This window comes from Chiloscyllium punctatum, chromosome 3, assembly GCF_047496795.1.
Source record: "Chiloscyllium punctatum isolate Juve2018m chromosome 3, sChiPun1.3, whole genome shotgun sequence".
NCBI lineage: Eukaryota > Metazoa > Chordata > Chondrichthyes > Orectolobiformes > Hemiscylliidae > Chiloscyllium > Chiloscyllium punctatum.
Genome location: NC_092741.1, coordinates 49,018,348 through 49,045,777, shown reverse-complemented (window position 1 = coordinate 49,045,777; position 27,430 = coordinate 49,018,348). Strand labels below are relative to the sequence as shown.

At 41.8% G+C, this 27,430-nt stretch overlaps 1 long non-coding RNA gene across 1 annotated transcript in view; it reads right to left on the bottom strand.

Moving 5' to 3' along the window:
• Positions 1-2,477: 2,477 nt before the first annotated feature.
• The window catches only part of LOC140454611 (uncharacterized), a 45,983-nt gene continuing 21,030 nt past the window's right edge, over positions 2,478-27,430 (bottom strand). The window contains exons 2-4 of the long non-coding RNA XR_011952722.1: positions 26,729-26,954; positions 4,767-4,915; positions 2,478-2,709 (exon numbers count right to left, since the gene is read on the bottom strand). This is a non-coding gene — a long non-coding RNA (uncharacterized lncRNA). The remainder of the gene's footprint in view (positions 2,710-4,766; positions 4,916-26,728; positions 26,955-27,430) is intronic.

The window sequence follows — 27,430 nt, the reverse complement described above, 5'->3', positions numbered from 1 at the left end:
ATCCAACACTCCTCCTGCTCTATCCAACACTCCTCCTGCCCTATCCAACACTCCTCCTGCCCTATCCAACACTCCTCCTGCCCTATCCAACACTCCTCCTGCCCTATCCAATACACTTCCTGCTCTATCCAACATTCCTCCTGCCCTCTCCAATACTCATCCTGCTCTATCCAGCACTCCTCCTGCACTATCCAATACTCCACCTCCCCATACAACATTCCTCCTGCCCTCTCCAACACTCCTCCTGCCCTCTTCAACACTCCTCCTGCACTATCCAACACTCCTCCTGCCCTATCCAACACTCTACCTGCTCTATCCAACACTCCTCCTGCTCAATCCATCACTCCTCCTACTCTATGCAACACTGTTCCTGCACTATCCAATACTCCTCCTGCCCTATCCAACACTCCTCCTGCCCTATCCAACACTCCTCCTGCCCTATCCAAAGCTCGTCCTGCCCTATCCAACATTCCTCCTACCCTATCCCATACTCCTCCTGCCCTATCCAAAACTCCTGCTCCCCAATCCAACACTCCTCCTGCCCAATCCAACACTCCTCCTGCACTATCCAACACTCCTCCTGCTCTATCCAACACTCCTCCTGCCCTATCCAACACTCCTCCTGCTCTATCCAACACTCCTCCTGCCCTATCCAACACTCCTCCTGCCCTATCCAACACTCCTCCTGCTCTATCCAACACTCCTCCTGCCCTATCCAACACTCCTCCTGCCCTATCCAACACTCCTCCTGCTCTATCCAACACTCCTCCTGCCCTATCCAACACTCCTCCTGCTCTATCCAACACTCCTCCTGCTCTATCCAACACTCCTCCTGCCCTATCCAACACTCCTCCTGCCCTATCCAACACTCCTCCTGCCCTATCCAACACTCCTCCTGCCCTATCCAATACACTTCCTGCTCTATCCAACATTCCTCCTGCCCTCTCCAATACTCATCCTGCTCTATCCAGCACTCCTCCTGCACTATCCAATACTCCACCTCCCCATACAACATTCCTCCTGCCCTCTCCAACACTCCTCCTGCCCTCTTCAACACTCCTCCTGCACTATCCAACACTCCTCCTGCCTTATCCAAAACTTCTCCTGCTCTGTCCAACAGTCCTCCTGCTGTATCCAACACTCCTCCTTCCCTCTCCAACACTCCTCCTGCCCTATCCAACACTCCTCCTGCTCTATCCAATACTCCTCCTCCCCCCTCCAACACTCTACCTGCTCTATCCAACACTCCTCCTGCCCTATCCATCACTCCTCCTGCTTTACCCAACACTCCTTCCTGCTCTATCCAACACTCCTCCTGCCCTATCCAACACTCCTCTTGCTCTATCCAACCCTCCTCCTGCCCTATCCAATATTCCTCCTGCTGTAACCAACACTCCTCCTGTCCTATCCATGCCAATTCATACCAACTCATGTCCTCACCTACGAAGGCCTTTCTTTCCCTCATGGTTGTATTCATATGTTTAGATGAAATCACAATGACCCCACAAAAAACCATCCCATACAATTTATTTATACGCATTTTGGGAAAGCCATGCTTTGCAAGACTTATACATTTGATGGTAAGCTCTTAGCAATTGTTGCTGAACAATGAAACCTTGGATTGCAGGTTCATAACTCCTTGAAAGTGAAGTCACAGGTAGATAAGATAGTGAAGAAGGCGTTTGGTATGCTTTCCTTTATTGGCCCGAGTATTGAGTACAGAAGTTGGGAGGTCATGTTGCGGCTGTACAGGACATTGGTGAGGACACTGTTGGAATATTGTGTGCAATTCTGACCTCCATCCTTTTGGAAAGAAGTCGTGAAACTTCAAATGGTTCAGAAAAGATTTACAAGGTTGTTGCCAGAGTTGGAGGATTTGAGCTATAGGGAGAGGCTGAACAGGTTGGGGCCATTTTCCCTGAAGCGTTGGAGGCTGAGGGGTGACCTTATAGAGGTTTACAAAATTATGAGGGGCATAGATAGGAAAAAAAGCAGTCTTTTGCCTGGGGTCGGGGAGTCCAGAACTAGAGGGCATAGGTTAAGGGTGAGAGGGAAATGAAATAAAAGAGACCTACGGGGCAACTTTTTCATGCAGAGGGTGGTACGTGTATGGAATGAGCTGCCAGAGGAAGTGGTGGAGGCTGGTACAATTGCAACATTTAAGAGTCATTTGGATTGGTCCATGAATAGGAAGGGGTTGGAAGGATATGGGCCGGGTGCTGGCAGGTGGGACTAGATTGCTTTGGGATATCTGGTCAGCATGGACGGGTTGGACCGAAGGATCTATTTCCATGCTGTAAATCTCTATGCCTCTGTGACTCTATGACTAATGTGACAAAGGTTTTTCCAATTTTCTAACATAAGAAATATTGAGCATGGAAATCAACAGAAACCAGGAAAAAAGGAATGTTATTTATTTGTGGGATTCCATTGCTGGTGTACTGAAGTAAAGACAGATGAACAGCAGCACATCTTGAGCAAGTTCACAACTTTTAATACATAACAGTGAGAAACCCTTGAAAAGGATCACAAAAGAAAATCTGGATATTGGGATTCAAATAGTTTCGTGGTTATTTCTGACAGGATGCAGGCAGGTTGAGTTGAACGGCCTTTTTCTATACTGTAGATCTCTTTGACTCTGTGACTCTCATAGGGTAGCAACATTAAAGTTCTGTGATTATATTTGTAGGACTTCTAGCTGCAGAGTATCTGAAAGGGAAAAATAGACAGTGCAGGTTTACTGGTAATCACAAATTACGAACTGCAGCTAGGATGATTCACAAGGGTGAATCAATAGATGTTGCATATCAGGACTTTCAAACGGATTTTGACAAGCTTCCACACAAGAGATTAGTAAGGAAAATTAAAGCTCATGGTATCAGAGGTTACATATTGACATGGATAGAGAACTGGTTGGTAGACAAGAAGCAGAGTTGGAACAAACTGATCCTTTTTAGAGTCGCAGTTAGTGATGAGTGGGATGCCACAGGATTGAGCACTGGGACCTCAGCTGTATATTCATGATATACATCAACAATTTGGATGAAGGAATTGAATGCAATATCTCCAAATCTGCAGACAACACTGAGCTGGGTGGCAGTGTGTGCTGTGAGGAGGATGCTAAGAGGCTGCAGGGTGACTTGGACAGGATGGCTGAGTGAGCAAATCCACTATAATGTGAATAAACATGAGGTTATCCACTTTGATCACAAAACAGGAAGGCAGATTATTATCTGAATGGTGGCAGTTTAGGAAAAGTGAGGTGTAATGAGACCTGGATTTCATGGCTGAACAGTCGCTGAAGGTTGGCATGTAGGTGCAGCAGGTGGTGAGGAAAGCTAATGGCAGGCTGGCCTTCATAGCGAGAGGACATGAGTATAGGAGTAAGGATGTATTGTTCCAGTTATACAGGGTCTTAGTGAGGTCACATCCAGTGTATTGTGTTCAGTTTTAGTCTCCTAGTCTGAGGAAGAACATTCTTGCTATTGAGGGAGTACAGCAAAGGTTCACCAGACTGACTCCGCAATGGCAGGACTGACATATGAGAAAAGATTGGATTGACTGGGCTTGTACTCACTGGAATTTAGATAAATGAGGGGGGTAATCTCATAGAAACATATAAAATTCTGATGAGACTGGACAGACTAGATGCGGAAAGAATGTTCCCAATGTTGGGAATGTCCAGAACTAGGGATCGCATTTTAAGAATAAGGGGTAAGCTCTTCAGGACTGAGATGAGGAAGGATCTCTTCACTCAGAGAGTTGTGTACCTGTGGAATTCTCTCCCACACGAAGCTATTGGGGCTGATTCATTAGATATATTCAAGAGGGAGCTGGATATGGCCCTTGCAGCTAAAGGGATCATGGGATTTGTGGAGTGGGTGGGAATGGGAGACTGAGATTACATAATAAGCCATGGTCATATTGAATGGTGCAGGCTCAAAGGGCTGAATGACCTACTCCTGCACTTATTTTAGAAGTTTCTATGTAAGGATATGATTGGATAACATAAGCACATGTATTATTTCAAATATTGTGGTCTAACATCATGCATGCATACTAACGTGGATTGTGAACAATACAAATATGATTTGGAAGAGATAGCAGTGAGTAAAGCAGAACATCTTGATTGGAAATGATTATTGGTAGCAATAATCAATTGAAGCTTGTTATCTGTAAGAATAGTATAAAATCTTTGTTCTTGTAATCAAGAATTTGAACTGTATGCCATTTTAGATATATGCATGTCTCAAATATGCACAAATAAATGTTTAAACAAAGAAACCTGAATCATACCTAGTCGAAGAGGACATAAAGTGTTAAACTCACCCTTGCAGTATCTATCCCATAATTGTGATATCTGCAATGCATTAATATTTGGAAAAAGTGATCTGACATGCTTTAAGTCAAGGAAGCCAGGAAGTTCATATTGTTAAAGAAAATCATTTGAAATAAACTATATGTGATAAACATTTGGAATGCATAACACATCATGCTTCCTTTCAAGCATATCAAATAAAACAAAAAGCAAAATCATAGAGAGACAGAAAATCTAAAAAAAAGAAAATTGTGTAAACCACTTAGCAGAACAGGCAACATCTGTGGAGAAGGGATAAAAGTCACTTTATAAGTCTTGTGACTCTCCACAAGCTTACCCTGGTTCATAACAAATTGCATACTAAATGCTGCTAGCTGGAAACAAAACAAATTTGTTTTGTTCGCAGCTATTTGTATATCTAAACATTTATTCTTTTTCGTTTGCTTACCATCTAAATTAGCAAAATGAGTTACAAGAATCGGATTTGGGAATATTTCATACTTTGCTGCGGTCAGATGTCAGCAGCCTTAGATCTCATTGTTGTTCCTCTGCGATTGAGTAGTCATTAAAATGTCGCAGTTAACCAAACAGGCAAATCTAGAAAATGATCATAAAGCTGATGAATATCAAATAAAAAGCTGTGTGCGTAATGAATATCAATAAGCTGTTCAAAGGACAAAGAAATTACAATTCATAGATGAACCTCACCCTGTTTTACATACATCTGCCACATATTCATTTTCCATCAAAGGTCCCTGGATAACAATAAGGAGGGACAAGTATACCTGATTTTTCTTGTTCCTGGCATGGGAACATTGGGAAAAAAAATTAGGGAAACAAGTTCCTTGGTTTATGATTCTGTGCCATTTCAAGAAGCTTATTTACATAAACAGCTTTTGGCAAAACAAGCAGCGTGTCATTATTAATTGTTTTTGCCTTGTGATGTGCAAAGATGACCAACAGCAACTGGAGTAATCTCAGAATACAATGTTTTGTTAAATGGAATATTTTGAAATAAGCAGTCCAAGTGTGATAAATATTTGGAATGCTTGGCAAATTCTGTATTTCTTTCTGCCTGCAAGCATGACAAATTAAATAAAACAAAAAGCAAAAGAATAGAGAAGCCAAAAAATCTAAAATTCAAATGTTATAACGGCAATCTACCTGGCTCTATAGCAAGCCTGTTAGCAGCTTCTAGATCCACCAACCATCCACACCCTCCAGGATTGCCTTTGGGATTCGAGCATTTTGTTGTGAAATTCACAGAATCCCTACAGTGTGGAAGCAGGCCATTCAGCCTATCAAGGAGAAAGTGAGGACTGCGGATGCTGGAGATCAGAGCTTGAAAATGTGTTGCTGGAAAAGCGCAGCAGGTCAGGCAGCATCCAAGGAGCAGGAGAATCGATGTTTCGGGTATGAGCCTTTCTTCAGGAGAAGCCCATGCCCAAAACGTCGATTCTCCTGTTCCTTGGATGCTGCCTGACCTGCTGCGCTTTTCCAGCAACACATTTTCAATTCAGCCTATCAAGTCCATATCAACCCTCCAAAGTACATCCTACCCAAACTCACCCAACTCACATCCTACCCTATTCCTGTAACCCTTCATTCCCCATAGCTTATTCACCTAAACTGCCATCTTTGGACTGTGGAAGGAAACCAGAGCACCCAATGGAAACCCACACAAATACGGGGAGAATGTGCAAACTCAAAACAGACACCGAAGGTAGAATCAAACCTGGGTCCCTGGTGCTGTGAGCCACCGTGCCACTCTTTGAAAACGTTGTCTAATTCTCTCGCAGGTTCCCTGGAGAACAACAACAGGCATCCACAGTTCACCATTTTATTTTAAAACCTTGGACTTGATCTCAGAATTTACCTTTTCCTGTGCAGGAGGACTCTCTGCTTCCAGTTCTTGCTCGCAAAAAAATGCTACCTAATCAGCTATGCATTCCAAATTTTAACCACATCCAGATAGTTTATTTCAAATTTTGTACAGAGCAATATGAATCATCTGATTTTCTTGACTGGAAGGTCGAAGTACAACAGATCCCCATTTTATAAATGCTCATGCATTATTGACATAACTATCACTGCAGAGAAATACTCTGCAGCTTAGGGTCTTTCTAATATAAATATTGCAGAGCGTACTTACATTTGGATATCCCCATTGTTTCTAGTTTCTCCCTGCTATGCAGTTACGTTTATGAAAGGTAGTGAACTTGAACAAAGTGTTAAACAGAACAGCCATGGAATCCTTAGAGGAACAATGAATGAAGAGCAGAGATTGGCCACTTGACCCTTGAACCCAGCTCTGTTATTCAATAAGATCAGAACTGATCTGAAATTAAATGCATGTTCCTGCCTATTTGATTGGTTAGTAAGGAATTATCTGCCTCTGTCTTAAAATTATTTATCTAGCTTTTGAGGAGGATTGTTCCAAACACTCAGAGCCCTCAGAAATAAAGTATTTCTCCTTTTCTCTGTCTTAAATGGGTAACACCTATTTCTGATGTTGTGATGCCTAGCTGTCGATACTCTCATCTACCCTGTCATGGCCCCTCACATTATTGAATGTTTCAATCAGGTCATTGCTTTTTCTTCTAAACTCAGACTTAGCCAGTTCAGCCTATCCACAGAAAACAGTGCGCCATAACTGACTGTGTGGAGTTTGCACATTCTCCCCGTGTCTGCGTGGGTTTCCTCTGAGTGCTCCAGTTTCCTCCCACAGTCCAAAGATGTGCAGGATGGGTGAATTGGCCATGCTAAATTATGAAAGGTGGTGAACTTGTAGTGTTAGGTAAGGGGTAGATGTATGGGTGGGTTGTGCTTCGGCGGGGCGGTGTGGACTTGTTGGGCCGAAGGGCCTGTTTCCACACTGTAAGTAATCTAATCTAGTTCACTTATAAATGCATCCATGCATTTATTTTCTTCCTTAAAATGGAGACCATACTGCAGATAGTAGTCCAGATGTGGTCACACCAATGTCCTGTACAGCTGAATTATAGCTGAAAATGTGTTGCTGGAAAAGCACAGCAGGTCAGGCAGCATCCAAGGAGCAGGAGAATCGATGTTCCGGGCATGAGCCCTTCTTCTCCTGCTCCTTGGATGCTGCCTGACCTGCTGCGCTTTTCCAGCAACACATTTTCAGCTCTGATCTCCAGCATCTGCAGTCCTCACTTTCTCCCACACTTTTTCCCATTGACAAGAAATTACACTGGACTTGACATTAAAATATGATGGCTACAAGAGCAGATCAGAGGCAAGGAATCCTGCAGCCACTAATTCACCTCCTAACTCCACAAACCTTGTTCTCCATCTACAAGGCACAACTGAGGAGTGTGATTTAATATTCCTTGCTTGCCCGAATGGATGCAGCTCGAACAACACTCAAGGATTTTTGCATCCTGCAGGACAAATCAGCTCTCTTTATTGGCACCACTTTCACAAAAATCCACATCTTTCATCACCAACATTCATTAGCAGCAGAAATTGACCAAAATTCCTACAACAGCACTTTCCAAATGCACAAAGACTTCCATCTAGACGGACAAGGGCAGCATATATGTGAGAACACCACTACCTGTAAATTCCCCTCAAAGTCACTTACCATCCTGACTCGGAAGTATATCACTATTCCTTCAGTGTCAGAGGGTCAAAATCCTAGAATTCCATCCTTAACAATATTTTCAATCTACCAACAGCACTTTGATGGCAACATAGCAACTCCACACCAGTTTCTCAAGAGTCTCTAGAGATGGGCACTAAATGCTGGCCCAGCCAGCGACACCCACATCCCTCATTCCACAAGTGAGTAAGCATGAACATTACATGTTATCAGATCCAAAATAACCTACTCACTGGTGGGACTCACAATATATCGTTCCTGGGTAAGTATTGTTATCCATCACGTGATGCAATGTCAACAGTGAGCAGTCAGCCTCCAGCTTCTCAACCCAGATTAGAAGTTCTTCAAGCTGCAAAACCTTTAGTTCAGATGTATTTGCTCTGGATCAACTTGGTGTCCAGTAACTTCTACCTGCTGCAACAGCAATATTCCTCCCAAATTGGATCACAATCATAGTGATATAACTATATTAATCAATACACTTTATATAATAATACATACTTTTGGAACATATGGGACTTGAACCAGGTGGGTCTTGAACCAGAGTCTCCTGACCCAGAGGTAGAGACACTGCCACTGCACCACAAGACCACCAATTAATGCACTTTCCTGTATTTTTAATAAGTAAAATGGCCTATAGCAATCTTATATTTAGATGCTATTTTTAAGAAATAAATAGAACTGATACAAACTGAAGACCTTACTTTTACTTTAAAGGCAAGCAATATCCCTCAATCCTACTCTTTAATCCGCCTCTTTCCCTGTACTCATGTCATGTTGCTGGTTTGTGATGTCACTCTGTTGCTGGTCTCAGCAGGTCGGCCACTCAACTTCCATCTTCTATTGTTCCCCATTCACTTCTCTCTCTGGATAGATTATATCTTACAGTAAACTATGCCCAGGCTTCTTTTTACAAATTCACTCTTTAAACCAAATTTACAGCTTTATTTACTTGGCCTTCCTCTCGCTCAGATGAAGTCTCCACTCACCTTAGCTATGCTCCTTTCGCAAGTCAGTGAGTTGATGTCACAGAGACTAGGCAGTAGGGAAGTTCTTGGGGGTGTTGAAATTGGGGAGAGCAGTAAAGGAAGATGCTCCATGCAATAATGCGAACAGTAGTTCCCGAGCCAGAGTTAGAGACAGAGTGAAGTACAGATCGGATTTGGTAGCAGCTACCCTCATGGAAGACTGAAGGTTGATACTGATCTTCATGCACTGTTGAGCTTCTCTCTGGACATCACACTGACATGAATTGAATTGAGTGGCAGCTTTCAACAAAGTTGGCAGGATCTAGTGCTGTGGTTGTCTCTGGAGGTCTTGTGGAAAGAGGTTGACCCTATTCGGCACCATCCAATCTGCCAGGTCCTCCAGATACCTGGTGACGAAACAGGGAGCTACCTTCCCTTTCTCAATTTGTCACATATAGGAACTGCGAAGGGCAGTTCCTCCCTGATCCAGCTTGACCTGGTGAATAGCTGCATTTGAAAATAGAACTGGGAATCTCAGGAGGTCCCAGTCACACAGAGTACTTCTGCCACTGTTGAGCATATGATAGCACAAACAGCCTGCTGTGGAGATTCGGTACATTTATAATGAATATAATAGCAAATTTATTGTCACTTGGATTGTTGAAAATACAGTGAGATGTGTCTAAGTCGCCACAATTTGGTGACATTTTAGTTACAGAAATTATAAAAAGCAAAAAAAGCAATAATTGAGACAAAGTTAATCTTTTGTTCCCTCCATGGTAATCTGGGTTTATGGAGTGGCTATGGGACCCCTCATCAGAACAGTTCTAAAGAAAGATTACTGGACCTGAAATGTTAACTCTGCTTTCTCTCCACAGGTGGTGCCAGACCAACTGAGTTTCTTCAGCAATTTCTGATTTTGTTAATGTATTCTGCATCTTTGTTGAAATAAGCCAATTGAGCAATTGAAGTACATATCTTGGACTGCAATTCTGTGCTATCCCCAATGCATGACAAACCAAGCAGGATGCAATTTTTGGTTGTTTCTGCCTGTCTAAACTGATTGTCATTTACAAAGGTGACCATTAGCAATTGAAACAAGTGACAGATGAAAAATACCTTTGCTTAGAATTGAAATTTGTCAGTGTTGTCCTGTTGTGCCTCCACTTTAGTTTATTAACTTAGCACGACAAAAAACTGTTTCCCACCATCAGTAAAGCAGGAATCGGTTATGCATCACTTTAAAGTGACTATTTTAAAATCATCAGAAAGCCTTGCACAGCGCCTCTCAAGTCTGCTCAATGTTACTCCTAGCCGGCTCAACTCCTGCCCACATCAATTGAAAAACAACCCTAGAGGAATTCGAGGAAAGCATGCTTTTTTTTTGCCTAATCATTACACTGATAGGATATTAAAATGCACAACCAGACTGCAGATGTGGCCTCTAAATCGCCTGTGTACTAAAGATGAAAATGGCCAACTACCATAGCCATGGTCGTGTTGCTGCGCTCTTAAACTTGAATCAGAAAGCTGTGAGTCGTATGGATCAGTTGCCATGGAGCCCTGACTGAGTGTTAACAGCTGCAATGTCCCCTTAATTTCTTGCACTTTCTGAAAAATGTAATCACTGTGGACTTAAAGGCCAATCTCTGAGGTCTGATCGCTGTCTAGGGAAAAAACAAGTAGTGGAAAGTTAGGTGCCTTTTACTTAAAAACACTTCAGCCAGCCCATCCTGCCCTTATCATTCACTGTTCTCCAGCAGCCAGTTTCTGCAGCTTTCTTCCTTCACTACTTTGATAGCTCTTACCCCTTTTCCACCCTCACAGACTGCAGCCTTCTTGCTTCTGGAGTTTGGATTCTCATCAAATATTTATTTATCAAGCTTTTTGAAGATTCACACAAATAGGAAAAGCTTGTAGTGCCCTCTCTGAGGAAAGATCTCAAGTGCTTTATATTTTGTGAATAAGTAATTGCAATGGTTATTCTGCAGAGTCAGCATATTTAACGTGAACTTTTTTTTGTTATTCATGTGTGTGCTTATGTGAGTGGAAAAAGCAAATGATGTCTTGAAAAGGGTCCACGTTATAGAAGAGGAGATACTGTAGGTCTTAAAATGCATAAAGGTAGATAAAACCCCAAGACCTGATCAAGTGTATCCCAGGGACATTGTGGGAAACTAGGGAAGAAATTGTAGGGTCCCAGCAGAAATATTTATATCACCACCAGCCAAGGATGAGTTGCTGGAAGACTGGACATTAGCTAATGTTGTGCCATTGTTTTAAAAATGCTGCAAGGAAAAGGGAACGACAGACTAGTGAGCCTGTGGTGGGTTTGTTGTTGGAGGGTATTCCAAGGGACAGGATCTGCATGTATTTGGAAAGGCAAGGACTGATTAGGAATAGTCAACATGGCTTTGTGAATGGGGAAATCATGTCTCACAGACTTGATTATGTTTTTTGAGGAGGTGACCAAGAAGATGGATGAAGGCAGAGTGGTAGAAGTTGTCCTTAGCAAGGCCTTCAAAAAGATTTTGCGTTTTAGACTGGTTAGTAAGGTTAGATCACATGGGATCCAGGGAAAGCTAGCCAATTGGATTCAAAGTTAGCCTGACAGTAGAATCCAGAGGATGATGATAGAAGAGCTGTTCTTCAGAATGGAGGCCTGTCACCAGCAGTGTACCAAAACCAGTGCTGGTTCCACTGTTGTTTGTTATTTATGTAAATGATTTGGATGAGAATATAGGAGGTATGGTTCCCAAGTTTGTGGATGACACTAAAATTGGTGGTATCTAGTGGACAATAAAGAAGGTTATCTAAGAATACAAAGGAATCTTAATCAACTGGGTCAGTGGGTCGATGATTAGAGATTAATGCAGATAAATGTGAGAAGTTGCAGTTTGATAAAGCAAATCAGGGTAGGACTTACACCATTAATGAAAGGTCCTTGAGGAACGTTGCCAAGCAGAAAGATCTAGGCTGCAGGGATATAGTTCCTTAAGAGTAATATCTTAAGTTGATAGGATGGTGAAGAAGGCATTTGGTATGCTTGCCTTCATAGGCCAGAGCATTAAGTACAGGAATTTGTCTGTCATGTTACAGCTGTACAATACATTGGTGAGGCCACATTTGGAGTATTGCAGACAATTCTGGTCGCTCTGCTTTAAGAAGAATGTTATTAAACCAGAAATAGTGCAAAAAAGATTTGCAAGGTTGTTACCAAGACTGAAAGGTTTGAGTTATAAGGAAAGGCTGGATAGGCTGGGACTTTTTTCCCTGGAATGTAGGAGGCTGAGGGTTGACCTTACAGAGGTTTATAAGATCATGAGGGGCTTAGGTAAGATGAATAGCAAAGGTCTTTTCTACAGGGTAGGGGAGTCCAAAACTAGATGGCATAGGTGTAAGGTGAGAGGAGTGAGATTTAAAAGGGACCTGAGGGACAACTGTTTCACACAGAGAGTGGTGTGTATATGGAATGAGCTGCCAGAGGAAATGATGGGGGCAGGTACAATTACAATATTTAAAAGACATTTGGACAGGTACATGGAACGGAAAGGTTTATAGGGATATGAACCAAATGCAGGCAAATGGAACCAGTTCAGTGCCTGGTAGGCCTGGATGATTTGGGCCGAAGGGTGCTGTAGGACTGTATGACTCTGCGCCTTTATTGTCGCCAAGGTCAACATTTGTACCTAACTTGATAAAACTGAGCAGTTGTGAGAGGACATCAGGGACCAGTTAAGGAACACTATTTTGACACTTGAATGGAGTCACATTTGTATCGGACTGGATAAGAGCGACATGTCCATACCAAGAGAACATCCATGCAGCTATTGGAGCAATCCAACAGCTCCTGCAATAGCACTTATTATTGTCAGATTTTAATTTCAGATTTCAGACCGTAACGCTTAAATTGAAGTTCTCGAGTTGCAGCGATGGGATGTGCACTGCAGCTTTTTAGATTGTTAGTGTGGGAATCTACTCAATTGCTAGTCTAATAACATAGCAAACACACTACCATGCTCATGTAGCACGCCATTGCAAAAACCATGTTGTTCACCATGGCCCAAAAGTCACAGGTTAAATGTTTTCCATGTCTCTGAAATATATTTTCTGCCTTAGTCATTTCAAAATCATCTTTCTGAAGCTGGTACTGTTGTTTTTACACCTGACTGCAGTTGGCTGTCGCACTTTGAAGGCAGAAGCTCCAGTTAAGCCACTAATTTACTTTTATTACCACTCCAAGTTAATTATCCTGACCCATTACATAGTAAATGTACATGACAAGTGCTAAAGTATATTAAATTTAATTGATTTGCATTGTAACTGTGTGTCTTTTGAAATAAAGGTGTTGAATTCTGTTGAACCATAGTATTTTAAGACTGATGATACAGCTGGGTCACAAATATAAATAGCCTGTGATAGAAAGAAAATGCAGATCTTAGAATTAATGAAGGTTTTACATTCAGAGGAGTAAAACCATCTTTTCAGTTGCTGCTATAATTTTAGTTATTCACAGCATTCCACAGAAGCACAGAATCATTGTGGTGCAGAAGGAGGATATTCAGCCCTCCATTGTCTGTACTGGCTCTATTATCTAGCGCTAATCTCCTGCCATTTCTCCACATCCCTGCAAACAATTGCTCTCCAGAAAAATTCCAATGTTGTCTTGAAGGCCTTAATTGATGCGTATTTCCTGCTCCTATTCATAAAACTTAGGTGGGCTAAAATATCTCGTGGATTATCCACTGGTCTGACCCCCATCAGCTACCACCTACCACAAAATAAAGCTCATCAGCATCAATGGGAAGCGTGTTGCTGCTTTTGAGGAGACACTAATGAGGTGATGCCTGGGTCCAAGGTGGAAAAGTTCCATCTCATGTCGCTTCCACACTCAGACAGTTCCTCCTCTTTGTCCTCAGCCCCACATATGTTGAAAATCCTGTCTCACACTTGTAACAGTAACAGAAATCTTGCTCAGAAGTTGATATTACTGTTGTTCTACCCACCAATGCTTTCTTATATTCTCTCTTTGCTTTCTTGAGATGCCTCTTGTACTTCCTTCTCAACCCTCCATTGCTTTGTTCCCTTTGTACCTATTGTACATTCCTCTTTTCCTCTTTATTCAGTCCTGAATATTTTTAGACATCCATAGTTCTCTGGGCTTGTTGCGCCATCATTTCACCCTCAAGGGAACATGTTGAGCCTGTGCTCCCCAGTACCTCTTTGAGTACCTCCCACTGTTCAACTATAGATTAACTCTCAACTAACTGTTCTGGTGTCCTCTGGGGAGTTTAGCAATGCAATGCAACTGAATGGCAGTGAATCTGCTATCCCATCAAACAATTGATCCATTTGCTATAAGGAATGTTGGTCACTGGTCAATGTGTGCTTGGATAACACTCCAGATTATTTTACACTGATTCCCCTGTCGCTATTTGAAATGAGCCTGTGATAGAAAAGTTGAGTGTAATTGCTTCTTTTACAGCTTGCTGGCAGAGTTGCCTTGACAAGGTCACAGGTCTTACTAACAAAACATAGCCTTCCAGCAAAAAGCTTCTCTCTGAGATGTTCACAGGACCTTTGTGGCCGATGCATTTGGTCTCCTGAAGTTAAAAGTCATACTGTATTCCTTTCCTTCATACTCCTCTGTTCCTCACTTGAAACTAGTGTACAGGTCGTTCTGCTATAATGCGCATTTCGTCAGCGCGAATTCGCTGCTACACAATTGATGAATTGGGAACGTTGTTTTTAAAGCACATACTTTTAAAACCTGTGTTGGCTATAGCGCAATTACAGCTTCAACACTTTAAACATTATTTCTAAAGCACTGTTTTTCTATAATGTGGGGATGCACAAGAACGGAACCATCGTGTTTTAGAAGAGCTGACTGTACTTAAATACTGGGTAAAGGTACGTACATGTTATTTTACTAGGCTAGTGATCGAGCAGCCTGGAGTAATGAAACAGCGAACATGAAGTCAAGCCTAGTTATAACACAACTCAGGTTTTAAAATTCTTGAACTAAAACATTGACATTGATAAAGATCCCTGAAGTGAGATAAGAACTGCGGATCTCTAAACCTTACTGCCTTGTACCCATAATTGTCCTTATTGCACTGCCAAGCCGTTCAGACTCAATTTTAATATTATCAGTGCCTTTGTTTTAGCAAAATGGACAACCATTCACTTACTATACTAAATTTCCATAAAATTAATAAAAAACATTTCTTCAGTCTCTTTCTTATCATTCATCTGGAAGAATCGAGGCTACAACTTGGAAACACGTCAGAAGTGTGATGGAATACTCCTTGCCTGTCTGGGTGCAAGCTTCTTCAACTACAAGTTTGAAATGATCCAAGGCCAGGCAGCCCACTTAATGGCATCAACAAATATCCACTCCCTCCACTGCATTTGTTCAGTGGCAGGAGTATGTAGCATTTTCAAGATGCAATGCAGAAATTCACCAAAGATCCTGAGACTGTGTTTTCCAAACCCTAGACGATTACAATCTAACAGGACAAGGACAGAAGATTCAGGGAGACGTCACCACCTACATTTTCCCTTCCAAACCATTCACCATCCTGACTTGGAAAAGAAATTGCTGTTGTTTCACTATCTTCAGTCAAAATCCTGGAGCTTCCTTCCAAATGGCATTGTGGGTTAACCAACAGTGCATGGACTGCAGTAGTTGTAGAATGTAACTCACCATTACCTCATCAAGGGCAGCTAGGGACAGTCAGTAAATGTTGGTTCAGATATCAATATCTATGTCCACTGAATAAATATAAAGTCTTGTCCTGCCATTTGGAACTATAATAGTGTAAAAGATCTATCAAGGGTCATTTTCATTTTGCTGACAATGGGTAACATCAAACCAGCACCTCATTCTATACTATGGGGAGCCTACAGCTTAATACAACCAGTCTTCAAACACCAGCTTTGGGGCCAGGAGGGGGGCTAAGACAAAAAAGGAGCCACACAAGAAAAACCGCACCTGCACCACCAGCAATGACTTTGGAAGTTTTTCAGTTTGGGCTCATCGATTTTTTTCAGGATTTTCTTCTCCTCCCTGCTGAAGGCAGCAGATCTGCAGCCTGCCTGAGCAGTGGCCACGCCGAATGTCCCCATTAGAACTGACTATCACATGGAAGAGGGACAACAGCCTCTGTAACAGCCATCTGTAAGATTGCTGGGAAAGCCTACCGACCACCCCTTCATGCCAACAGAAAGCGTTTTAACCCAAGGTTGAACCCTCCCCCCAAAGAATAGTTTCCAATTCAACCATTGAAGGTGGAGGGGTAATCTTATAGAGGTTTATAAAATCATGAGGGGCATGGATAGGAATAAATAGTCAGGCCTTTTCCCAGGATAGGGGAGTCCAGAACTGTTGTGGTTCTGTTCACCGAGCTGGGTATTTCTGGTGCAGACATTTCGTCCCCTGTCTAGGTGACATCCTCAGTGTTGGGAGCCTCCTGTGAAGCGCTTCTGTGATCTTTCTCCGGCATTTATAGTGGTTTGAAACTGCCGCTTCCGGTTGTCAGTTCCAGCTGTCCGCTGCAGTGGCCGGTATATTGGGTCCAGGTCGATGTGCTTATTGATTCAATCTGTGAATGAGTGCCAAGCCTCTAGGAATTCCCTGGCTATTCTCTGTTTGGCTTGGCCTATAATAGTAGTGTTGTCCCAGTTGAACTCATGTTGCTTGTCCCCTGCATGTGTGGATACTAAGGGTAGCTGGTCGTGTCGTTTCGTGGCTAGTTGGTGTTCATGGATGCAGATCGTTAGCTGTCTTCCTGTTTGTCCTATGTCCTGTTTTGTGCAGTCCTTACATGGGATTTTGACCACTGCATTGGTTTTGCTCATGCTGGGTATCGGGTCCTTTGTCCTAGTGAGTTGTTGTCTGAGTGTGGCTGTTGGTTTGTGTGCTGTTATGAGTCCTAGTGGTCGCAGTAGTCTGGCTGCCAGTTCGGAAATGCTCTTGATGTATGGTGTTCTTTTTCCTCTTTTTTTTTCCCTCTTCCTCCAGAACTAGAAGGCATTGGCTTAAGGTGAAAGGGACCTGAAGGATAACTTTTTCACATAGAGGGTGGTGCGTGTATGGAATGAGCTGCCAGAGTAAGTGGTGGAGGCTGGTACAATTACAACATTTAAAAAGTATTTGGATGGGTATATGAATAGGAAGGGATTAGAGGGATATGGGCCAAGTACTGGCAAATGGGACCAGATCAGATTGGGATGTGTCGTTGGCTCAGAGAAGATGGACTGAAGGGTCTGTTTCTGTGCTGTCTAGCTCTATGACTCTATGACCATTTGATGTGAGATTCCTCTGCTTGACCAGAGTACCTGAGGAAGGGACTTTGGGAGACTATATAAGGTAGATCGTCATTAGCTTATGTTGGCACAAAATTTCCAATGATTCAACATTCTCTTAGGTATCAAAGTAAAGTGGTTTTGGATTAGATTCCATCGACCAAGGTGCATACACCCCAATCTGTGTAGACAATAAAATTATTATTCATTGCTTTGAAATAATTTTGAAATGAAAAGGCAAAATCTGTTGAAGATATTTATGCGAATGATTTGATCATAACAAGTAAGTATCTAAGAATGACTGTTTTGTGTCTCAGCTGGTGTGGTACTGCTGAAATGTGAGATGCAATCTTACAATGGAATACTATAAAAAAATGTCCTGTCTCACCTCTCAGGAAAAATAAAGGTATTTTGTGATATTAATTCAAAAAGTAGCAAGGAAATTATCACTGGTATCCTGACCAATGTTTATTTTTGATCAAACTTATTAAAACTAAACATCTGATTATTATATAGATTTGTGGGATCTTACCATGTGCAAATTGGCTGCTACAGTTCATAACTTCTCTTGATGATATTTCAAAAGTACTTAATTAGTTGTCAAGCTGTTACAGGATTGCCTGGGATGTTGAAAAGTGCAATGTACAGTAAAGTCTTCATGGTCTTTCATGATTTTAGGAATGTACGTAGTTATGATTATGCAGGTTTTTTGGATTGTCGATAAAAATCTATTGCTCTTCTGAATCACCCATCAATGTAAACTTGACCAGAGTGAGGAAGGGCTAAGATTTAGTGTGGGACCCAGATATGCTGGATCCTTACTTATATATTTTTGGATCAGAATGTTGCACAGCAGGTCAGGCAGCATCCGAAGAGCAGGAAAATCAACATTTCGGGCATAAGCCCTTCATCAGGTAAGTGATTTCCTGATTAAGGGCTTTTGCCCGAAACCTCGATTTTCCTGCTCCTCGGATGCTGCCTGACCTGCTGTGCTTTTCCAGCACCACTCTGATCTAAACTCTGGTTTGCAGCATCTGCAGTCCTCACTTTTGCCTACCTAACAATACATATTTGTTCCAGGTCTGCATTGTGATCCCAATCACCAAAAACAAAGCAAAATATTTTTAAAACATAAATGCAAAATAGGACGGAAGCAATGGGGCTGGTATTGCTATCTTTCAGGAGGGATCTAACTCAGAGGTTTGGAAATTTCCTCTCTCAACCTCTCCATTTCTCTAACTTTCCTTCATACTTTAAGATGCTACTTAAAACTTACTCTTTTAGATTTAGACGTTATTGTCATCTCATCTAATATTCCCCTCCTTAGCTCCATGCCAATTTAAAATTTTAAATGCACTATAAAAATGGAAGATATTGTTGGCCTCTCTATGTCACAATACAGGAGTCTGACTGACAAATGCTCATACTTATGAACTCAATCCAATACAGGGATGCAATCTTAAACATCTAGCATATGAATGTTTACTATAATTATGAAAGGAGAAAGTGAGGACTGCAGATGCTGAAGATCAGAGCTGAAAATGTGTTGCTGGAAAATCGCAGCAGGTCAGGCAGCATCCAAGGAGCAGGAGAATCGACGTTTCGGGCATGAGCCTACTTATGAAAGGCTAGTTTATATTACCCTGCATTGTGTTGACACTTGCATAAAACCAACTTGCAAACGGACTCAAAGCTGGAACTCTTTTGTAACCTGGGGTCAGCCTGTAAGTAGTTATGGGATGAGAAAGGTGACCATTGAGACATAATAATACAGAATAAAACCCTGACCCCATTCAAGTGACCCGAATGACTGAAATCTTACATTGACAATCCCAGCGGCTACACTGGGGATGCATCTTTCTGCTGATATTTGATTGAGTTCTGAAGTAATATTCTGAAACTGCAGATGTTTGAGGCCTCTGCAATAGTAGTCCAAATGATGAAGTTGTTCAGATCAAGTTAAGTTCTCAGTTAAAATATCAGTTTGTCAACAGAGAATATTTATCAGATCTCACTCCTTACATTTTAGGTTGTTGCAAGCGACAAAGAAAGTAAGTAGATTTGGAATATGTTTTGTCTGGCAGAAAGTTTCACCTATGCATAAGATTGTCAGAGTGTCATGGTTAAGTGTAAAGTGTGGAGTAATGGGCTTGCTGGGGATCAAGTGAATAACATAATACAAATTCTACAACCATTTTCATTCAAAGTAAAGTTGTAACTGACTGCATGAAGTGATCTATCTTATATCTATCATACTATGCATTTACTGTTTGTGTATGATTTTTATGAAGTAAAAAAATATATATTTTCTTGCACAAATCACCAGTGGAGGAATTTTTTAGAATCACAAAGATTATTTCATGGGCATGTGCACTTGTACTCTGGCCATTTCAAAATGAACGAGTTGTTTTTTTTCTCCCTGAGCATGCCACAAGGTTCGCAAATGTGTTTTGTGAACAGGAGTTATAGTTGAATTTGGACCAGCTACACATTGCAATTTTATTTGTAGCTGTGAGTTCTGAATAAAATCCATTGTGTTTAAAAGGATAGCAAGTGTCGATATATACATACAACGGTTGCAAGTATTTTATACACAACCTTCACTGTATTACACAGGTTAAGTTTGGGTATAATTTTCTGCTTTAACTGATGGCAACTTGGAAAGGGAAAGATATTTAAATAGGCAGGATTGTGACACACCTGGACCCTGCCACTGTCCCAACACCACTGGGATTCAATTCTGAGTAGGATGGCCCATGGCTTCTCTGAGTCCCTCCAACTGAGCCCTTAAGTGGAGAATTAATGACCACTTAAGGGCATCATTGTTAGGATTAACTCAGTTGCAATGGAGAGTTCTGTCAGAATGGGCCTTACACAGGATCTAGAAGCATTGGGCTGCCTTGTCATCTCTGAGAAAAAGATCCTTTGATCAAATGGAACTTGAAGAATGGTGGCCCACTGAGAGATGTCCATCTACCTTTGCTGTCAAACCATGCTCTCTCCACACGTTTCCCTGTCCATCACCCCCTAAACATTACATGCCTGTAGCCTGCATTGCTATGCAAGCCTGGGACTCTGGTACCTGTCCTTCCTGCAGCAGACCTGGCCTCCCAAAGCTTCCAGATTTGAGCTGCCAGCAACTCCCAGTAGACAGATCTTTCTGTCTCCTGGATTCTCAACTTCAAGGGAGATCCTGCTGGTGCCTGATTGGCTTGTGATTCGATGAACCTTCCTAACAGCAGGCAAGATGAGCTTGTTGTTGCAGACAAGACCGCAGCGGGACTATGAGATTTTGTCCTTCCATGTGGCTTCGACCAAGTCACGTCTTTCAGGCACAGTTTCTAACTGAATTAATTTTCAGTTGACAAATTTAGGATGGAATATGCTTTGATAGTGAAACAGATGCTACTTATTGAATCCACCTTTTCAGCATGACAAAATGCTATTATTCAACAGCACAGGAATATATTATTCTCAAGTGTGAAGCATTAAACTATATGCAAACAACCATGAAGCATTTGAGCTATCAAGACAGTGAAGCAAACTGAGTTTGGAATCTGATTGAAGCACGATCTGTATATATTGGCTCACAGCATCATCCCCTGTTGTCCTTTAATGATGTGTGCACTATCGCACATCACAGACATTTCTCTTTCTTCTCTATTCTTCTCTATTTTTCTCTTTTTTTTCTATTGGTTAAAAAGCCGTTTTGTTTCCAACATGGTTCAATCCTAATGCAAAGTTATCTGACTCCAAAGATGCTACCCCAAGCCGCTGTATGTTTCCAGCAGATTCTGTTGTTGTTCCTAATTTTGAGCGACAGCAATATTTGAATTAATTGGCATTATCTCCACGGGCTGAAGTGCATTTCTTACCTAAAAATTGACAGTAGGGGTATGGGACGATGAATCAAAATATGCAAATTTACCAAAAGAAAAGGAAAACAAATTACTGGATAAAATTTCGCATTTTGCAGCTTGTACTTTTACATATACTCAAATCAAAGTAAATTCTAGAATTTATTTCACTTAAAAATAAGGAATCTTCCAATTAACATGGAGATGAGGATATTTTCCTTTTATACAGTGAATCTTCAGAATTCTCTTTGTTGAACAGTGGTGGAAGCTGTGTCTTTGAATATTTCTAAGGTAGAAGTAGATTCTTCATAAGCAAGGGTGAACAGTTATCCCAGGTAGGAACAAATAAATATGGAGCATTCAGATTCTAATTCAAATGGTCAAATGTAATTTAACAGGAAAATCATGGCCAATATAAACGATAGATTGTACTTGGAATAGTTGGTACTTTTAACAGAGGAAATTGCATTGATTTAGTGGCAGTCCACTCCAGCTACATGATTTCAGTTTCAGCCATGTAGTTCTTCCAGTTAGAATTCCAATCCCTTTTGTTTTGAATTGAGCCAATTCGTCATCAGATGCAATATTCACATAAATAGGATTCCAACTGCAATATTCACCAGATATGCTATATTTCTTCCAGCACCGTCTCAACTTTCCTGTACAGATTTCTATATGTGGTTGTATGAAATAAGCCTCCTTGTAGTTTAATCATTATTAGTACTGCTTCCAGGTCAAGGGCCAGAAGGGCACATCATCCAAAAATTACAACTGATCCCTTTAGAAGTCATATTAACTCTTAAAATGCTTTTTTTCTCATTTTTTTAAACCATGTAGATTGTCCAAATGTTTCAATGTAATTATTGACATTCCATTCTGATTCTTGTTTAAGGATTGTCCTTTGTTACTATTTCTGAGCCATAAGCCAACCCAAGCTTACAGAAGGAAGTGATTTCTTTGGTAAGCACATCATACGTCACCTATTCCCCTATAGATATCAAAAAGTGCTGTGAATTTACAACAAACAGTTCAATTTGTAGAATAAAAATAAATGTTCTCAGTTTGTAAGAGGGAATAACAGCCTGCCCTTTTCTTGTGCTAAAACTCCATTCTGGCACTTGTGTTAATGTGACAGCCCAGACTGGAGGTAACCCCGAACATTTTAGGAAATAGTTCACATTCCCTAGGTAGATAGAACAATTGAATGAACCTTCGGTCTGGTGATTTCAGATTCTTTCAGTAAGCGCTGGGGAATCACTACAGTTTACTGTCACAAGGCAGCGTGCAGCATCAGAGACATCCACAGAAGGAAGCTAACACAAAACACAAAAGTGGTGTCATTTGGCTGGATTTTCACCTTTGAGGTGGTAATTGGGATTCAAGCCATAACCTTGCATTGTGATCCCTCATTACAGTGGCCATGCCTACCCATCATTTATTGTACCAGAGTCAAGAGCTGGCTAGAGTTAGAATTGCTAACTTCAAACCTGGTGGTGATGGGAAAACAGGTGGTCAGATGTTGAGACAGGGAGATTAAGGTACCATTCACTGGGACATCAGACCAGTTCAATAGATAGGTATAAGGCCCATAGCACTCACCCTGAATATTCCTAATATCCTGCTCATTCCTCACTCCCCCTCCCTGTCCCTACCATGTGACCCTCATCTACAAATGTTAACTGGTCATAAAGCTGTCAAAATAAATATGCTCACAATCATTTTGTAACTATATCAACAACCCCTGCTGACCTGACACCATTATTATTTTTGAACAAGATATTAACAATCCCTCCCATACTGAATTCATTATAATCTTAAAAGTCATTGAAAGATCTCAGCTATCTGGTCATGTGTAATAGCATTGGGAAGAGATGTCTAAAATATTATTCAAATAGAAGATTGCATCATAGGTGACTATAGAAACATTCAAATCTGATCATCAAGACAGTTCAAAGTGGTGGGGGCTTTATTCTCTGGACAGTGTGTTTGAAAACTTTTCCAGTCTCACAATGCTGGTCAATTTAATGGTCAGTTAAGTCTTAAGAACTGTATTAAAAATGTATGTAACTTACGATACAACACTGCCATTATAACATCACTACCCACATGGCTCATGGTACCTTTGAGCAGGAATGAACTATGTTGGCTTCAGAAATTAGCCCAATTCCATGCAAATTGGGAGCAATGTAAAGTGGTCACTCTCAATACAGAGCCTGCAAGGAAGTGTTTTGTGGCAGTTTACAATTTTGCCTATTTCCCATGACATCAAAGTAGTCAGTGATAGATAGGGGGGGTTATGAACTTTGCATGAAGACTCATACACCTTCATGTTTGCTTCTTGACATTTGTTTGGCCCCATGTTAGGTTGAAAGAATCCAGTCCAAAGTGTCTCCGGGTAGTGTTCCCTTGGATGAGATTGAAACTTTCATATGGTTACTTGGTTAAATCAGTTTTGAATATCTACATCAGCAGTGGATTCTGGATTAGTGGTGCTGGAAGAGCACAGCAGTTCAGGCAGCATCCAAGTAGCTTCGAAATCGACGTTTTGGGCAAAAGCATTTCATCAGGAATAAAGACAGTGAGCCTGAAGTGTGGAGAGATAAGCTAGAGGAGGGTTGGGGTGGGGAGAAAGTAGCATAGAGTACAATGGGTGAGTGGGGGAAGGGATGAAGGTGATAGGTCAAGGAGGAGAGGGTGGAGTGGATAGGTGGAAAAGAAGATAGGCAGTTAGGACAAGTCCGGACAAGTTATGGGGACAGTTACTGAGCTGGAAGTTTAGAACTAGGATGAGGTGGGGGAAGGGGAAATGAGGAAACTGTTGAAGTCCACATTGATGCCCTGGGGTTGAAGTGTTCCGAGGCGGAAGATGAGGCGTTCTTCCTCCAGGCGTCTGGTGGTGAGGGAGCAGCGGTGAAGGAGGCCCAGGACCTCCATGTCCTCGGCAGAGTGGGAGGGGGAGTTGAAATGTTGGGCTACGGGACGGTGTGGTTGATTGGTGCGGGTGTCCCGGAGATGTTCCCTAAAGCGTTCTGCTAGGAGGTGCCCAGTCTCCCCAATGTAGAGGAGACCGCATCGGGAGCAACGGATACAATAAATGATATTAGTGAATGTGCAGGTAAAACTTTGATGGATGTGGAAGGCTCCTTTAGAGCCTTGGATAGAGGTGAGGGAGGAGGTGTGGGCACAGGTTTTACAGTTCCTGTGGTGGCAGGGGAAAGTGCCAGGATGGGAGGGTGGGTTGTTTGGGGGCGTGGACCTGACCAGGTAGTCGCGGAGGGAATGGTCTTTGCGGAAGGCGGAAAGGGGTGGGGAGGGAAATATATCCCTGGTGGTGGGGTCTGTTTGGAGGTGGCGGAAACGTCGGTGGATGATTTGGTTTATGCGAAGGTTGGTAGGGTGGAAGGTGAGCACCAGGGCCGTTCTGTCCTTGTTACGGTTGGAGGGGTGGGGTCTGAGGGTGGAGGTGCGGGATGTAGACGAGATGCGTTGGAGGGCATCTTTAACCACGTGGGAAGGGAAATTGCGGTCTCTAAAGAAGGAGGCCATCTGGTGTGTTCTGTGTTGGAACTGGTCCTCCTGGGAGCAGATCTGGCGGAGGCGGAGGAATTGGGAATACGGGATAGCATTTTTGCAAGAGGTAGGGTGGGAAGAGGTGTAATCCAGGTAGCTGTGGGAGTCAGTGGGTTTGTAAAAAATGTCAGTGTCAAGTCGGTCGTCATTCATGGAGATGGAGAGGTCATCAGCAGTCACTAGTGGCATTGAGTCTTCAGTAACAATATACACACGAAAGAATGTGAGTGACTGTCAGGTTCACGATTTTAGCTGACTATAATGAAATTGCAATTTATAAAGAGATTAACAAATGGATCTTCTTTGGGCAGGATGGAGGAGAGTTAAATACTGCATTATTTCAGTGAAGAAGCAGATTCAAAATAGCAACAGAAATTAAGTTGCAAAGACCCTGAAATATTCCATTTATAATAATCAGTGCACTGTCATTCCTTTCATGGCTATCAGCTACTCAAAACGCTCTCGAGCCAATTACATACTTTTGACTTGTAGACCCACAAGTGGAAATGGCCTATTTAGAGCACAACATTCTTTGTTTTGCTCAGATTTCTAGGGTTAGATATTGCTCAAGAACTAATCACCACTGAACAGGTAACCTGAAGTGTTTTAGTAAAGTGACATGAAAACAGATAAAGCAGGAATGCTTCTCCAGGATGGACATTACATCCTCCATCAACCACTTTTTAGCTTTCCTTACTCAGCCTGGAATTCAGAGCCATGACCAGCAAGGCAGGTGCCCGGAAGTGTGAGTCATCAGTCTGGTAAGGCAGTGGGGATAGAGACGTAATAGATGCTGACAGTTCCCCATGTTTATTTAGAAGAGGTTTGAGGACCATAATTCTTACAATCCCTATGCCTCCTCTTTGAATAGTAAGATCATTCCATGTACTCATTTGGTACTTGCAAACTGGACTAAACAGGTTTCTGTGTCAATGAGTGTACAGGTAGCATCTAATGACAGAAACTTCACTCTGTGGGTCAGCAGCCATTATAGTGAAACTTCCACAGTTCCTCCACAGTGTCCACATTATTTGAAGGAGAAGAATCGATGGTGGGATGAAGAGAGAGCTCTTCTTCCACAGTTATTGATCTCCCTGTTGAATGCCCTATGATTCTATGAACTTTTCAGAAGTGCATTCGCCCCCCTGTGCTTGGGTGAGAGAAGGAAACAGAGATTCAGGGCTTACCCACAAGAGTCTGTAAGGTCAAAGCTGAAAATATCAAAAGGACATTAAACAACAAAGTAATCCAAAAATGTAAAATGCTAATGTAACTGATGTAACCTATTAGGATTGTTGTGACATTATATATGTGTGTATGGAGTGCAGCTGAATTGCTACTAAAGATATAGCTAGCTTTTTTGTTTTCCTGTGCCGTTCCTCACATGGTAAAGGAAATGTTAAATTACAAGACCAGCAGGAGAAGAAATCACTTTGGGATGGTACTGCATCCAAGTAAATACCCAAGTAGAGATCGTTGACTGGGATCAGAAGTTTGGGCTGGAATGATAAAGACGATTTGTTTTTATTTTAGAAGGCTGTTAATCAGCATCTTTTCAAAGATAATTAGGGCTGGGCAATAAATGCAAGCCCCCACCCGCTGAATGGATTAAAATAACCTTTCTTTATCACAACTTTGTATATTCAAACCGGCAAATATCCTTTTTGCATCCACTTCTGAAACAATGTTTTGAACCTAAACTGAATGTAAATTGAAATTAAATAATAAAATGTTTGAAATAAGCAGGGGACAAAATGCAAGTGCTCATTGTGGATACTTGCTTCACTTCAAAAAGAAAAAAAAGATCACGGGGAACTTTATTCACATAAGGCTGAACAGAACTGTTTCATTACGTGACACCACCAACATAAGTAACCAAGGGAACAGCACGTGCACTGACTCTCAGGAGTGTTCAGGTATTACCCTTGACTGACAGCTGCATTTGGGAGATTTGAAAATATGCCGAGCAGCAAAGCTATAGCACTTTTTAAAAATGTTACATGCTGACTTATATCACTGCCACCATTTAAATAAAAACATTACAGCATCAAATATGAAGCAAAGAAGCATGCCTGAATTTCACCTGAACACCAGATAATTGTCAATGGATGCATCAAAACTCGAGTTGTCAAATGGAGAAGAAGGGAAGCTGGTAATCTGCAAGGAAACGCCTGACAGAAGGAGTTGAACCTGATTTGGGTTTCTTAGTTACAGTAACAAGCTGGAGTGATTCCAAAGCCCAAGATGTTGCAGCAATGCCATGTACGGTCTTCCTGGGAGTCTGAACTGGCAATGATTCACTTCTGCCACTGAAAAAAAAAGGATCTATTGAATAAAGTTCACATTGACTGTGTAATGTATCAATTATCAGTCATGACATTGAAACTTCTATTTCTTCACATTCGTGCAGATCGACGTGAACCTAGAGCAGCTAAAATAATAAAATGGCACATTAAGTATACTTTCAGTGACAAGGGACAGAGGTCCACTCATTGAGGAATGCCAACCAGAGAGCCTGACACAAAGGTCAGAGCACTTTTTTTCAAACAATCTAAACTTTTAAAACAAATTTTGAGTCAAATGCTCACAATGTTGCTGCCCCAAATACAACTGTTCTTAAATTAATAGGGAGGGATGTTGCAGAGCTCACAGGAGCAGGGATTTTGGCACATAGTGACTTTCTCTAAGCTGTTACTGTGAAATGAAAGGTGCACTGTGTCATACTGCCTGAGGACATGCTTTCGGCAAAACGAAAGACATGACCCGTCTTACACTGCAGATTTGT